Source organism: Bison bison, unplaced genomic scaffold, assembly GCF_000754665.1.
Source record: "Bison bison bison isolate TAMUID 2011002044 unplaced genomic scaffold, Bison_UMD1.0 scf7180017864218, whole genome shotgun sequence".
Taxonomy (NCBI): domain Eukaryota; kingdom Metazoa; phylum Chordata; class Mammalia; order Artiodactyla; family Bovidae; genus Bison; species Bison bison.
In genome coordinates, this window is record NW_011494790.1 from 6,690,549 (window position 1) to 6,704,800 (window position 14,252).

General features: G+C 40.0%; 1 pseudogene; it reads right to left on the bottom strand.

Moving 5' to 3' along the window:
• LOC104992613 overlaps positions 1-12,782 on the bottom strand; it is a 47,113-nt pseudogene extending 34,331 nt beyond the window's left edge.
• Positions 12,783-14,252: the final 1,470 nt, after the last annotated feature.

The window sequence follows — 14,252 nt, forward strand, 5'->3', positions numbered from 1 at the left end:
AGTGATAGGCGCATCACAGGCTGGCCTTCAGGCTCTGACATGCCACAGAGTAGCAGGCGTGCCTCTGTTAAAAGGCATGTGATGGGCCTGTCAGTCTACATTCTGAAACACTCAAATCCTCCCTCACGCCATTTCCACCCAATTAGAGCCTTTGTCACTATTTTTCTTTAAACGGTTTGAGTGCAAAATGAAAAGTCAGAGCAGTGGCTATGGCTCACTTACCTTCGAATGCTGCATTTCCATTTTTTTGTTAGATATAGCTTGGAGAAGAGACGCTGCAGAGACTAGGAGTGCTAAAGCAAATGAAGGGATTCAGTGTGCTCACTGTAGAGATGCTAGTCTATGATGGTTTTTAAACATTGACTTCAACATTATTGGTCTTAGTAATATTCTTTATGATCTGTCTCTTCAAATAAGGGCAATAAAAGCAAAATAAACAAATGGAACTATATTAAACTATAGCTGAGGATGTGGAGAAAGGGAGCCTTTGTGCATTGTTGATGAGATTGTAAATTGGTACAGCCACTATGGAAAACAGTATGGCGGTTCCTCAAAAGGTTAGAACTGTTATATGATACAGAAGTTTCACTTTGAAATATTTACCCGAAGAAAATAAAGCACCAATTCAAATTGATAGCCACCTCTGTGTTCATTCCAGTATTATTTACAATAACCAAGATATGGGAGCAACCTAAGTGTCCATCAATGGATGATGAATGGATAAAGAAGATGTAGTATACATATATGAAATGGAATATTACTCACCATATAAAGAAAAACCATCTTGAATTTGTGACAGTAGTCATGTATGGATATGACAGCTGGACTGTAAAGAAACCTGAGCACCTAAGAATTGATGCTTTTGAACTGTGGTGTTGGAGAAGACTCTTGAGAGTCCCTTGGACTGCAAGGAGATCCAACCAGTCCATCCTAAAGGAGATCAGTCCTGGGTGTTCATTGGAAGGACTGATGTTGAAGCTGAAACTCCAATACTTTGGCCACCTGATGTGAAGAGCTGACTCATTTGAAAAGACCCTGATACTGGGAAAGATTGAGGGCAGGAGAAGGGGACAACAGAGGATGAGATGGTTGGATGACATCACCAACTCAATGGACATGAGTTTGAATAAATTCCGGGAGTTGGTGATGGGCAGGGAGGCCTGGTGTGCTGTGGTTCATGGGGTCCCAAAGAGTCGAACACGACTGAGCAACTGAACTGAACTGAGAGGGTATTATGCTGAGTGAACTAAGTCAGACAAAGTCAAATCGAGTATGATTGCATTTATATGTGGAATCTGAAAAACAAAAGAACAAACAAAATAGAAACAGATTCATAGATACAGAGAACAAGAGGGTGGTTTCCAAAGGTGTGGGAGTGTGGGGGATTGGGTGAAATAGGTAATGGTGATTAAGAGGTCTCTTGATGAAAGTGAAAGTGGAGAGTGAAAAAGTTGGCTCAACATTCAGAAAACGAAGATCATGGCATCCAGTCCCACCACTTCATGGGAAATAGATGGGGAAACAGTGGAAACAGTGTCAGACTTTATTTTTCTGGGCTCCAAAATCACTACAGATGGTGACTGCAGCCATGAAATTAAAAGATGCTTACTCCTTGGAAGGAAAGTTATGACCAACCTAGAGAGCATATTCAAAAGCAGAGACGTTACTTTGCCAACAAAGCTTCGTCTAATGAAGGCTGTGGTTTTTCCTGTGGTCATGTATGGATGTGAGAGTTGGACTGTGAAGAAGGCTGAGCGCCGAAGAATTGATGCTTCTGAACTGTGGTGTTGGACAAGACTCTTGAGAGTCTCTTGGACTGCAAGGAGATCCAACCAGTCCATTCTGAAGGAGATCAGCCCTGGGATTTCTTTGGAAGGAACGATGCTAAAGCTGAAACTCCAGTACTTTGGCCACCTAATGCGAAGAGTTGACTCACTGGAAAAGACTCTGATGCTGGGAGGGATTGGGGGCAGGAGGAGAAGGGGACGACAGAGGATGAGATGGCTGGATGGCATCACTGACTCGATGGACGTGAGTCTGAGTGAACGCCGGGAGTTGGTGAAGGACAGGGAGGCCTGGCATGCTGCGATTCATGGGGTCGCAAACAGTCGGACACGACTGAGCGACTGATTTGATCTGATTAAGAGATAAAACTTACAGTTGTAAAATATATGTCATAAGATATAATGTATAGCACAGGAATATAGTCAGTAATACTGTAAGAACTTTGTATGGTGACAGATGGTTACTAGACTCATCATAGTGATAATTTCATAATGTATTTAAATGTCAAACCACTATGTCATGCACCTGAAACTTACATAATATTGTATGAAAATAGTGTCAACTATCAGCTGTGAATTCTGTCAGTTTTTAAAGTAAAATTTAAAAAATTTAAATTGACCTTTGCTGTCAGACAAAGAGCTGATTCTCATCTAACTCACTGGTCATATGATCCAGGACAAATTTACATATAATAAAATTATATTAAATACTTTTTGGGTTGGTGACAGAATTAAATGAATTATCACAGATAAATTGCTTGGGAGAAAACCTAGCATCTAATAAGATCTAAAGATCTAGAATCAATTGCTGTCATCATCGATAATGTCTTCATTGAGTTATAAAGTCAAAAGATTCCCCAAACTTTGCAGTGGACAATTTATCTTAGAACCTGATTTATATAATCAAGAGTTGTAAAGTGATGGATTGGGTTATAGTTGATCTTAAAATATATGATTAGTTCTTTGGGGCATTTTTTTATTGAAGTATAGTTGATTTACAGTATTTCAGGTATACAACAAAGTCATTCAGTTATGTGTGTACATATATATATATATATACATAATTTTTCAAATTCTTTTCCATTATAGGTTATTACAATATATTGAATACATCCCTGTGTTATACAATAGGTCCTTCTTTGTTGTTTAGCTGTTTTGTATATAGCAGTGTATATCTGTTAATCCCAAATTCCCAGTTTGTCCCTCCCATCCTTTCCCCTTTGATAACCATAACTTTTTCTATGTCTGAGTCTATTTCTGTTTTATAAAAGACTTCAATTGTATTATTTTTTTAGATTCCACATATGAATGATATCATATTTGTCTTTCTCTGTCTGACTTCCTTCATTTAGTGTGATAATCTCTAGCTCCATCCATGATGCTGCAAATGGCATTATTTCATTCTTTTCTATAGCTGAGCAGTATTCCATTGTATGAGTATGTATGTACATGTATCTGTGTGTGTGTGTGTGTGAGTGAGTGTATCCACGACTTCTTTATTCATTCACCTATTGATGGATGTTTATGTTGCTGCTATATCTTGGCTACTGTAAATAATGGTGCTCTGAACATTGGGGTGCATCTATCTTTTTGAATTAGAGTTTTCCAAAGGAATTTTTAATTGTCAGATGAAGAAAATGATATCATATGCCCAACTGATAGTCAGTCTGCCGATCTTCCTGAAATACCCGTCTACCAAGTTCATCTCTTAAAGGCCTTTTTTGGTAACTGGAGTTTCTCATGGAATGATATGCTGTTTACCTTATCAGAGTACTGAAAATGTTTGTGGAAAAAGAAAGTAAAAAAAAAAAAAAAAAAAGGCATTTACTGGTTTTACTCACTTTATCCCCAAACCAAGAAATAAAAGCCCAAAATTAGTTACCCTTCATATTTGACTAGGTTTTCCTGTTTCATGACTTTCAGCTCTAGACTTGAATGCATGTGCCAGCTTAGTTCACAAAGGTAAATCAGGTTTGCATTCAGACTACCTCCAGAAGGCTAGTTCCAGAGCCAGGGCCAAAGAGATTTCTGCTTTAAGGTTTTTAAACCCTACATGAGAAGCCTGTGTCCACAGGGCACCCTCTCGACTGATTTTAAACGCTTGATGACTCTCAGTGTGTTTGGATCCATGTTTGTTCAGACTCTCAAAGGACAAGTGTTCTGTTCCAGTTTGTGTGGAAGGCACAATAGCCTTTAATAGTCCAGAGTTCTGTGGCAATGTCCAATTGCGTAGTTTCTGGTGGTCCAAGACCCTCACCTGGGGGTGGATTGGAATAGGTTCTGACCTACTTTCTACCCGCGAGTGAAAAGTGTACAGAGATTTCATAGATTTCATAGACCTCTGGTTGCCTTTATTTATGAGGTGGTTTACCATTGTTCTTTGGAACCATGTAGCAGTTTCTCCCTGGTTTCCTTCAGTTGATACATGGCTTCTATAACAACGTATCAGTACATCTTTCTTAAACCCCTGTGTTTCTCCTTTCATTGAACATCACATTTGTGCAAAAACTTCTCTCTCAGCTTGCAGGAGACTGTGTGTCATGGGGCAGCCCTAGCTGCCCACCCTTGAGCCCTCTGCTACTAAATTATCAGAAAGGAGATTGAGTTAGCAAGAAAGACATTGTAGCAGATTTCACACAAGTTAAGAACTCAGGTGGGCAGGAAATGCCACATTGGTTACTTCTATGAATCAAATTAAATTTCACTCTTCACTTTCATCCAGGCTGGTGGATAATCAAAGACAATCATCACTGAATCTCCCTCTCCTCCTACCCTGCTCCCACCTTCCCCACACCCCCAACACAAGGAGTCTTATATTCAGAGGTAGCTCTCTGGCCTTTAACCCTCTCCAGATACTGCACAGATCAAATCCATTCAGCCTAAATGTCTCTGTGAAGCCCGGGGACCATGGTTCTTATAGCTGCTCATCGTTTTCAAGGTTGCTGGGGTCAGATGTCTCAGGCCGAGCATCCTTTCTGCACCCCCATTCTTTTTCCACCCTTGAGCAAAACTTGGGAGCAGAGCCCATGACCCAGCAACACACAGGATTCACAGAGCCCTGTCTCCTCTCTGAAAACCTCCTCCATTCTTTCTGTCTCACTTTCCCCTTCCCTGGCTTTAATCACTTGAAAATGAATTCATTTTCCAGAGACTTCCCTGGTGGTCCAGTAGCTAAGACTCTGAGCTTCTAATGCAGGGGGCCTGGGTTCAATCCTTGGTCAGGGAACTTAGCTGCATGCTGCAACTAAGACCTGGCACAGTCAAAAAGATAAATAAATATTTAAGAAGAAAATGAACTCATATTTAAAAAAAGCCAAGGAAGACTTTCTCAGATGGCCACTTCTGCTTCCCATTGTACAACACACACCTCTCCTGAGGCCAAGAAGCTTCATGGGTTAACAAGGCCATGCCCATTTTCTTGGAATGGGGTTAAAATATGAGGAAAATGAAACAGAATATCTTTATGAACGACCCTGCTGTATTATAGAAGACACTGAGGCTGCCTCCAGTGTTTTGGGCTATTACAAATAAGGGAGTAATAAACACTCCAGTACATATTTTAGTTCACATATTTATGATTAGTTCATGAGGGTAAATTCCTAAAAGGGAGATTATTAGGCCATATGGTATGAATAAATAACATTTTACATAAATATTGTTAAACTGAACTTTCCCCAAAAGTATAGTAATTTACAACCCCACTAACAAGGCACAAGTGTTTTTTTCCCCATATCTTTATCAAACTGAGTTTTGCGTCAATTTTTTAAACTTTGCCAAATCAATGGACATTTTAAAAATCTTGCTTTGTTTGCAACTCCTTGATTGTTAGTGATGCCAAATCCATTTCTCCACATTTAACCATTTTAATGGCCTGTTTATATTTTGTTTACTTATCTGATGGGGTATTCTTTTTCTCACTGATTTCTAAGACTTTTGGTATATATTAAGGCTATCAGCCCAAGATTCAGTGCCAGTCTCAAAGGGTTAAGAGATCACCCCAGTGGCTCAGATGGTAAAGAATCTGCCTGCAATGCAGGGGACACGGGTTTGATCCCTGGGTTGGGAAAATCTCCTGGAGAAGGAAATGGTAACCCACTCCAGTTTTCTGGCCTGGGAAATCCCATGTAGATAAAGCCTGGTAGGCTGACTGTCTGTGGGGTCACAGAGTCCGACACAAATGAGCGACTAACAAGGCCATCCTCCACTGTAATAAAATGGAGAAACCCTTTCAACAGAGGAGTCGCTGCTCTGACAACATCAGTTATGGGACCTGACCTCCCCAGCTGGAAGCAGATTGACTACTATTATCTGGGTACCCCCTGACCCCCACATTCTCTCCACCTGCTGGGCTCACTTCTGGAGCGTGAGACACACCATGTCATATGTGGTGCCAACACCCTACACACCCACCTAGTGAATGAGGCTGAGGTTGAGGGCGCTGGCCACAAAGACTGTATGTATGTCTGATGACTGTCTTTCTCATTACCTTAATGTGGAGTTCTTAGACTGTTTATAACGCAGACTCTTGAGACAGTGTTTTGAAGCCCACCGGCCCCTTTGTAGATTAGATTTCTTTTTCCTTTTGGCTGCACCGTGAGGTTTCCAGAATCTTAGTTCCTTGACCAGGGATTGAACGATCAGCAGTGAGAGTGCGGAGTCCTAAGCACTGGACCACCAGGGAATTCCCTGGATTTTACATGTGTAAAATAAAATACACAGGATTACATAGAAACAAATTATGTTAAATTGCACTTAGTAAAATAACTTTAAAAACAAATGTGCAATATAAAAATATATATATATATATATACACACACACATACATATTTTATTGCCTCATCAAATAAAGAGATCTAACAATGGGTCTAGTAACTACCCTAAATTTGGAATTTAGTACTGAGGGCAAATGATAGCTGTGACAATTATCAGTTCAGTTCAGTTAGTCGTGTCCAACTCTTTGCAACCCCATGGATGTCAGGCTTCCCTGCCCATAACCAACTCCTAGAGCTTGCTCACTCATATCCATCGAGTTGGTGATGCTATCCAACCGTCTCATCCTCTGTCATCCCCTTCTCCTCCCACCCTCAATCTTTCCCACCATCAGGGTCTTTTCCAGTCAGTCAGTTCTTTGCATCAGGTGGCCATAGTATTGGAGTTTCAGCTTCAGCATCAGTCCTTCCAATGAATATTAAGTATTGATTTCCTTTATGATTGACTACTGATTTGATCTCCTTGCAGTCCAAGGGAGTCTCAAGAGCCTTCTCCAACACCACAGTTCAAAAGCATCAGTTCTTCAGTGCTCAGCTTTCTTTATGGTTCAACTCTCACATCCATACATGACTACTGGAAAAACCATAATTTTGACTAGATGGACCTTTATCAGCCAAATAGTGTCTCTGCTTTTCAATATGCTGTCTAGACTGGTTATCGCTTTTCTTCTAAGGAGCAAGTGTCTTTTAATTTCATGGCTGCAGCCAACATCTGCCCTGATTTTGGAGCCCCCCCAAAAAAGGCTCTCACTGTTTCCATTGTTTCCCCATCGATTTGCCATTAAGTGATGGGACTGGATGCCATGATCTTCGTTTTTTCAATGTTGAGTTTTAAGTCAACTTTTTCACTCTCCTCTTTCACTTTCAACAAGAGATTCTTCAGTTCCTCTTCACTTTCTGCCATAAGGGTGGGGTCATCTCTGTATCTGAGGTTATTGTTATTTCTCCCAGAGATTTTGATTCCAGCTTGTGCTTCATCCAGCCCCATTTGTATTTAACTTAATATAAGTTAAGTAAGCAGAGTGACAATATACAGCCTTGGCGTACTCCTTTCCCAATTTGGATCCAGTCTGTTGTTCCATGTCCAGTTCTAACTGTTGCTTCCTGACCTGCATAGATGTTTCTCAGGAGGCAGGTAAGGTGGTTCTGGTATTCCAGTCTCTTTAAGAATTTTCCAGTTTATTGTGATCCACACAGTCAAAGGCTTTGATGTGGTTAATAATACCAAAAGCAAGAGGTAGATGTTTTTCTGGAACTCTCTTGCTTTTTCTGTGATCCAACAGATGTTGGTTATTTGATCTTTGGTTCCTCTGCCTTTTCTAAATCCAAGTTGAACATCTGGAAGTTCTCAGTTCAAGTATTGCTGAAGTCTCTCTCACTTGGAGAATTTTGAGCATTACTTTACTAGTGTGTGAGATGAGTGCAATTGTGTGGTAGTTTGAGCATTCTTTGGCATTGCCTTTCTTTGGGATTGGAATGAAAACTGACCTTTTCCAGTCCTGTGGCCACTGCTGAGTTTTCCAAATTTGCTGACATATTGAGTGCAGCACTTTTAACAGCATCATCTTTTAGAACTTGTAATAGCTCAACTGGAATTCCATCACCTCCACTAGCTTTGTTTGTAGTGACATTTCCTAAGGCCCACCTGTCTTCAGACTCCAGGATGTCTGGCTCTAGGTGAGTGATCACACCATCGTGGTCATCTGGGTCATGAAGATCTTTTTGTATAGGTCTTCTGTATATTCTTGCCACCTCTTCTTAATATCTTCTGCTTCTGTTGGGTCCATACCATTTCTGTCCTTTATTGTGCCCATCTTTGCATGAAATGTTCCCTTGCTATCTCTAATTTTCTTGAAGAGATCTCTAGTCTGTCCCATTCTGTTTTTTTCTCTATTTCTTTGCACTGATCACTGAGGAAGGCTTTCTTATTTTTCCTTGCTATTCTTTGGAATTCTGCATTCAAATAGGTATTTCTTTCCATTTCTCCTTTGCCTTTCACTTCTCTTCTCTTCACAGCTATTTGTAAGGCCTCCTCAGACAACCGTTTTGTCTTTTTGCATTTCTTTTTCTTGGGGATGGTCTTGATCACTGCCTCCTGTATAATGTCATGATCCTCTGTCCATTGTTCTTCAGGGGCTCTATCAGATCTAATCCCTTAAATCTATTTGTCACTTCCACTGTATAATCATAAGGGCTTTGATTTAGGTCATACCTGAATGGTCTAGTGATTTTCCCTACTTTCTTCCATTTAAGTCTGAATCTGGCAATAAGGAGTTCATGATCTGAGCCACAGTCTGTCCCAGGTCTTATTTTTGCTGACTGTATAGAGTAACAACTATAACCTAATATAAAAATATCTGATTTCTAGTAGTGATGTAGGCAACACTAATACTAATGCAGTTTACTGACTGTATTCATAATCAAAAGACATACAAAGTTTTAGTCAGACCTACTGGAAGTTGGAGAAACTAAGATTTTTTCCCCCCATCCAAGTTCATAGACATTCTGAGTTCAGGGGATTGTTAAGAGTTTTTTTTTTTTTTTTTTAAGTTTTTATTGAATTTGTTACAGTATTATTTCTGTTTTATGTTTTGGTTTTTTGGCCGTGAGGCATGTGGGGTCTTAGCTCCCCAAGCAGGGATCGAACCAGTATCCCCCACACTGGACAGCAAAGTCTTAATCACTGGAATTACCAGGGAAGTTCTAAGATAATTTTTATAAGGGGCAGAACCATCAGTGCTAATTCACATTATAATTATGCTTCAGTACTTTTCTTTAGAAGGCCCTAAAACATTTGCCTACCATGAATTTTGTTATACAGAAATTTTAAATTTTCATAGAGTCCAATTTTAACTTTGTAGTTTCTGAATTTTCTACATGCTTTATTGGTAGGCAGAAGTTTTAATCAAAAGGAAGCAAGAGGAAGCTATGATAGAGCTTAGTAAAGTCAACCCTCCTCTTTGAGGCTACAGGGGTGGGGTTAGTAGAAGGCGATCTTCCTGAAGAGTCTTCTGTAACTTCTAGAAGAATTCAACAGCCCAACCATTCTGGAGGAGTCTATAAACTGGGCCCAGTATTCTAATAAAGGTCTTTAATAAGCAAAGATTATAAAAATATTCACCCATGTTTTCTTCAAATGATTTTAATAGCATAAAAATTATTCAACTTTTTCTATCTGGAGTTTATTTGGATGTAAAGAGTAAATTTGGAATCTGGCTTTATTTTGAACCAAATGAATAGTTGCTAGTCTCAGTCTCATCTTTTTTCCACTGATTTGAAATGCCATCCTTAGGATATACTGTATTCTGTGCATATCTGAGTCTATGTCCTGAGTTCCTATCCATTTGGTTACTCTATATGTTCTATAATGTTTACTTAATTGGCTTTATAATTCATTTAATATTGGATTCTTATGGATTACTTGGAAATGCAATATTCATGTTTATAGCTTTGAGCCGGGAAACAAATAACAATGCCCTTTTAATGTGAAAACATCCTTTGCCTTTGCGCAGTTCACCATCTCCTCTCTGTGTGTCTTTTCCCACTGGACACAGTCACTTCTGGCTTTCTTGGAGTTTCTCTTCCCAATCATTCCAACAGCATTTCTTACTTGACGTGCTTTATCATCATCAGGCATTTTATGACTAAGCAACTGATTCCCTAATTAGAATATGGTCTAGTCATGACCATTTGTATATATTTAAAAAATCAAATCTTATTCTATACTTAAAGGAAATATTAATGAAGAATTATGCATCCCATGTGGTCACTGTAACTTTACTGCGACAATGGAAATCCCCAGCCTTTCTCTCTGATAAAGTTTCTATGCTTCTAACCCCTTGCCTACCTCCTCCCTTAATCTTGCCATCTCATGCTATTTCAGATATCACATTAAGTGTGATTTATTCAGAGAGTTAATGAGTCCCCTGTTAAAAGCTCTCATTGTGTATAATGTGTGTGCTAAGTTGCCTCAGTCATGTCCGACTCTGTGTGACCCATGGACTGTAGCCAACCAGGCTCCTCTGACTATGGAATTCTCCAAGCGAGAATACTGGAGTGGGTTGCCATGCCCTCCTGCAGGGGATCTGCCCAACCCTGTGATCAAACCCAGATCTATTACGTCCGTTGCAGTGGCAGGCAGGTTCTTTACCACTAGTGCCACCTGGGAAGCCATGAAATATGATAGTTTTTAACTATATAATTATTAGCTTAATATTGCTCTCTTTTGCTGAATTCTAAATGCCATGATGACTGTGGCCATATTTGTTTTTCTATTTCAGTCTTCTCAGTGCCTAATTCAGACCCTGGCACGTAGCGAGAGCTCCATGAATCTTTGTTGATTAAACAGCAGTTATTTTTACCTCCATCAAGGGAGGCAGCATAACATCAAGATATGAGCTTGACTTAAAGCCAGAATGCCTGGGTCTAAATCTGATATATGATTTATTATCTGTATGATCGTGGGTACATTATTAAACTTCTCAGTGACTCAGTTTATTCGTCTATAAAATGGACATCAGTAACATGAGGTTTTATGAAGATTAAGTATACAGAGTATCCACAAGAACTCAGTGAATGTCAGTTATTATCATCATGATCAACATTGGAGAGGAAGTTGTTTGAAGGGAAAATAAGCCATAGAAAACATTAAAAATCTCACTTCACATCAAGTTTTTTCTTGGATTCTTTTGAATGAGGACAGAAAAAGTAGTTTGGCAAAGATTTCTAAAAGCATCAGCTTTCCAGCAGATGAGAAGTAGATGTACCCTCCATCCTGTGCAAACTCATGAGCTCTTTATTCCTTTAACTAAAAATGCTTCCTTTGAGAAAAAGTTGTATAGTCACAAGTGAAGGTCTAACAAAGCCAGCAAACTTTCTGAAATAATCAGTTTATTTTTGGCAGAGTCATAGATAGATTGCACAGGAGAATCATAGGAGACAATGGCTAGCAGAAGCCTTGCATTTGCCTTCAAACTGCTAGCCAGTGATGTCAACCATCAGCTCTCAGTTCCACAGCAAATGCCACACAATGCGGTAAGTACCATCATCAGTGCCATCATCGTTGGCATCATTACCACAGTCTTTGAGCATCTACCAGTTTAAACCTCATGGAAAGTGTATTTCCTGACTTGTGAGCTATTTCTCTACCAAAGTATGCCTGATTGATATACTTGTAACATTTCTGTGGAAAGTAAAAATTAACCAAAAGTAGTTCTTTCTTCAACCTTTAAAGAAATGAGCAGTTCACAACCACCAGGATAAGCAACATATATAGCATTTAAATTAAAAAAATTAGCCTCATTGTACCACTTATCTTTATATTACATCAAAATTCTTCAAAAATTAAAGATAACCTCTTGCTGTATGCCTGAGAGCTCATACCTCTTCCTTCCTAAAAGTCCTTTCAAGATGCTTCCAGAAGACTGGCCTGGTCCTAGAAGGATATGGAAGTAATTCACAGCACTGAGAAGACCCACTGCTTCCTGTTGGCCTTCCTGCCTCAGGCATTTCTTATAGTCTGCAGCTTCAGCATTCTGCAGTAGAGGGATGCCAGGGCTCAAAGCACCATCCTGCAATTATGATGTGCGGTTACAGCAGGCACAAATACACAAAGACCACAGAAGGAAGAACAAAGATGGGAAGGCATTGAAAGATGCAGCTGGGAAAACTGAAAGCTTCTTCAGAACCATGAGAACCCTGATTGTGCTTACAAATAGAGGAGCAGCAGTTTGAATCGTGGTACAGCAAAAGAGTTGGTGATGGATGGGGAAGCCTGGCATACTGCAATCCACGGGGTCGCAAAGAGTTGGACACGACTGAGCGACTGAACTGAACTGACAGCAAAAGAGTGGGAAACTTAAATCTCACTCCTGTTAATTTAGCCCTTTCCCTTTTATATTTCTATTTCATCAGAATTCAGAATGGCTGATAGCAGCATAGGAGGCCTCCAGGTCAAGACAAAGGTGGCTTCTACTTCAGGGAGCCATGTTGGGCTTCCCATATAAGATACTCACTTATCCTTGAAAAACAGGGGATGAGGGCATGGCAGCCTCTCTATTCAGAGCAGCCATCCTGGAGGACCTCAGGCCAGATGTCCCGGCAGCAACCACATCCAAATATATCAAGGTGGCAAGTATCACACCCCTCCCTTGCAACCTGCCTTTCCTGGAGATGCATATGCGAGGTCTCTCTTAAGGCAACCTTTGCTGCTCATCATGTAATTCCACATGTGCACAATCTTCTGATGGAGAAGGGATAATGGGAAGAATTTAGATGCCTGAGTTTCTTATTTACCTCAAAACTCTACATATTTGAATGACTTTCCAGTAACAGTGGCTTGCTTCACTATGAAAAACATAATTTTGCCTCTCTTTAATTTTATTTCTGCAAGTTAGAAGTGTAACGACCTTTTTGGAAACCAATTTCTGCATTTGGTTTTAGGTGTTAATAAATTTTTGAAGATGTTATTAATAGTGAAGCAGTGGATTTGAACTTAGTTGACTGTTTTTAATTGCAATGCTTAAGTTGTAGCAAGAAACAAGTGGTTTTATACAGGTTTATTTCCAGTTCAGGGAATAGCAAGTTAATATCCAAAAGGATATTAAAAAGGAAGATGGAGGAAGAGCCAGAGAAGGGGATAAGGGAAAGAAGAGACAAAAGAGAAGGAAGAGGAAGTAGGTGGGAGAGAGGTAGGGAACCCAGGAGGACAGGGGGGATAACAGAATGAGGCAGTGGGAGATCCTACTGAAAGATGCTTACAGGAAGTGATATTGGTGAGAAGCCGGCAAGTGCCATGAGGCTGCTGAAGAGGAGTGGATGGACTGATATGAATCCACTCCTGGCTGCCCCGAACTTTGGAGCAAGCATTCATTTGGTCATCTGTGGGCAGAAGGGCTGCTGCAGACCAGAGCTCAACAATGAAAAGAAGAATGAGAAAGCATGGCCCGTGCTCCCGCACCAGGCCCAGCTCATTGCATTCCCAGTCAAGACTCCTCCTGGGCAAGAAACTTGGCCTAAAGCACCCCAACATCACCAGCACTCACTAAATGTTAAAGAACACAAATACTGGAATCGCTTTGAAAATATCTAGCTGTTTCTCCTCAAATGTGGCTCGAGTTTTCTTTCGCAATATGAACGATGTTCTTGCCAATTTTCAAGTTTACAGCTCCAGCTGTTAGGGGGTTATGTAAGAGCCAAAATGATCAAAGGGCCTCATGAGTGGAAAATGCATTTTTCCCCTTGGTTGCATAACTCCCCAATGGAATGGGCTCTGTAATCGAAGCATTGTCTGCCCACTCCTCCTGCCCCTCACTGCTTCTCTACAAGCAAAAATGAAAGAAAGAAAGAAGGAAAATTCACATTGGCGGGAATAAAAGGTTATAAAAAATGTTGTTGGACTCATTTAGAATGTCCAAGCATTTTTCAAAAGAAAGTTGCAGGTAACTTTTATGAGTAATTACAAAAATAGTAACTAAATAAATTCCCCTCAACTCTAGGGAGCTTTCTCTAAAGCATATGATATCATTACATTAAAAATATAGTTCCTTATAGCCAGCACAGTATTCTAATGTCATTGTTTTCTGAACGTCACTCTTTCTGTCGGTCTTTTAGTCCTTTCAGAGCAGGGAACTTATCTTTGTGTTGTAGCCTCCCCAGTGCCTAGCATACAATAAGTTCCAATAAATAGCAAATGTTTGAA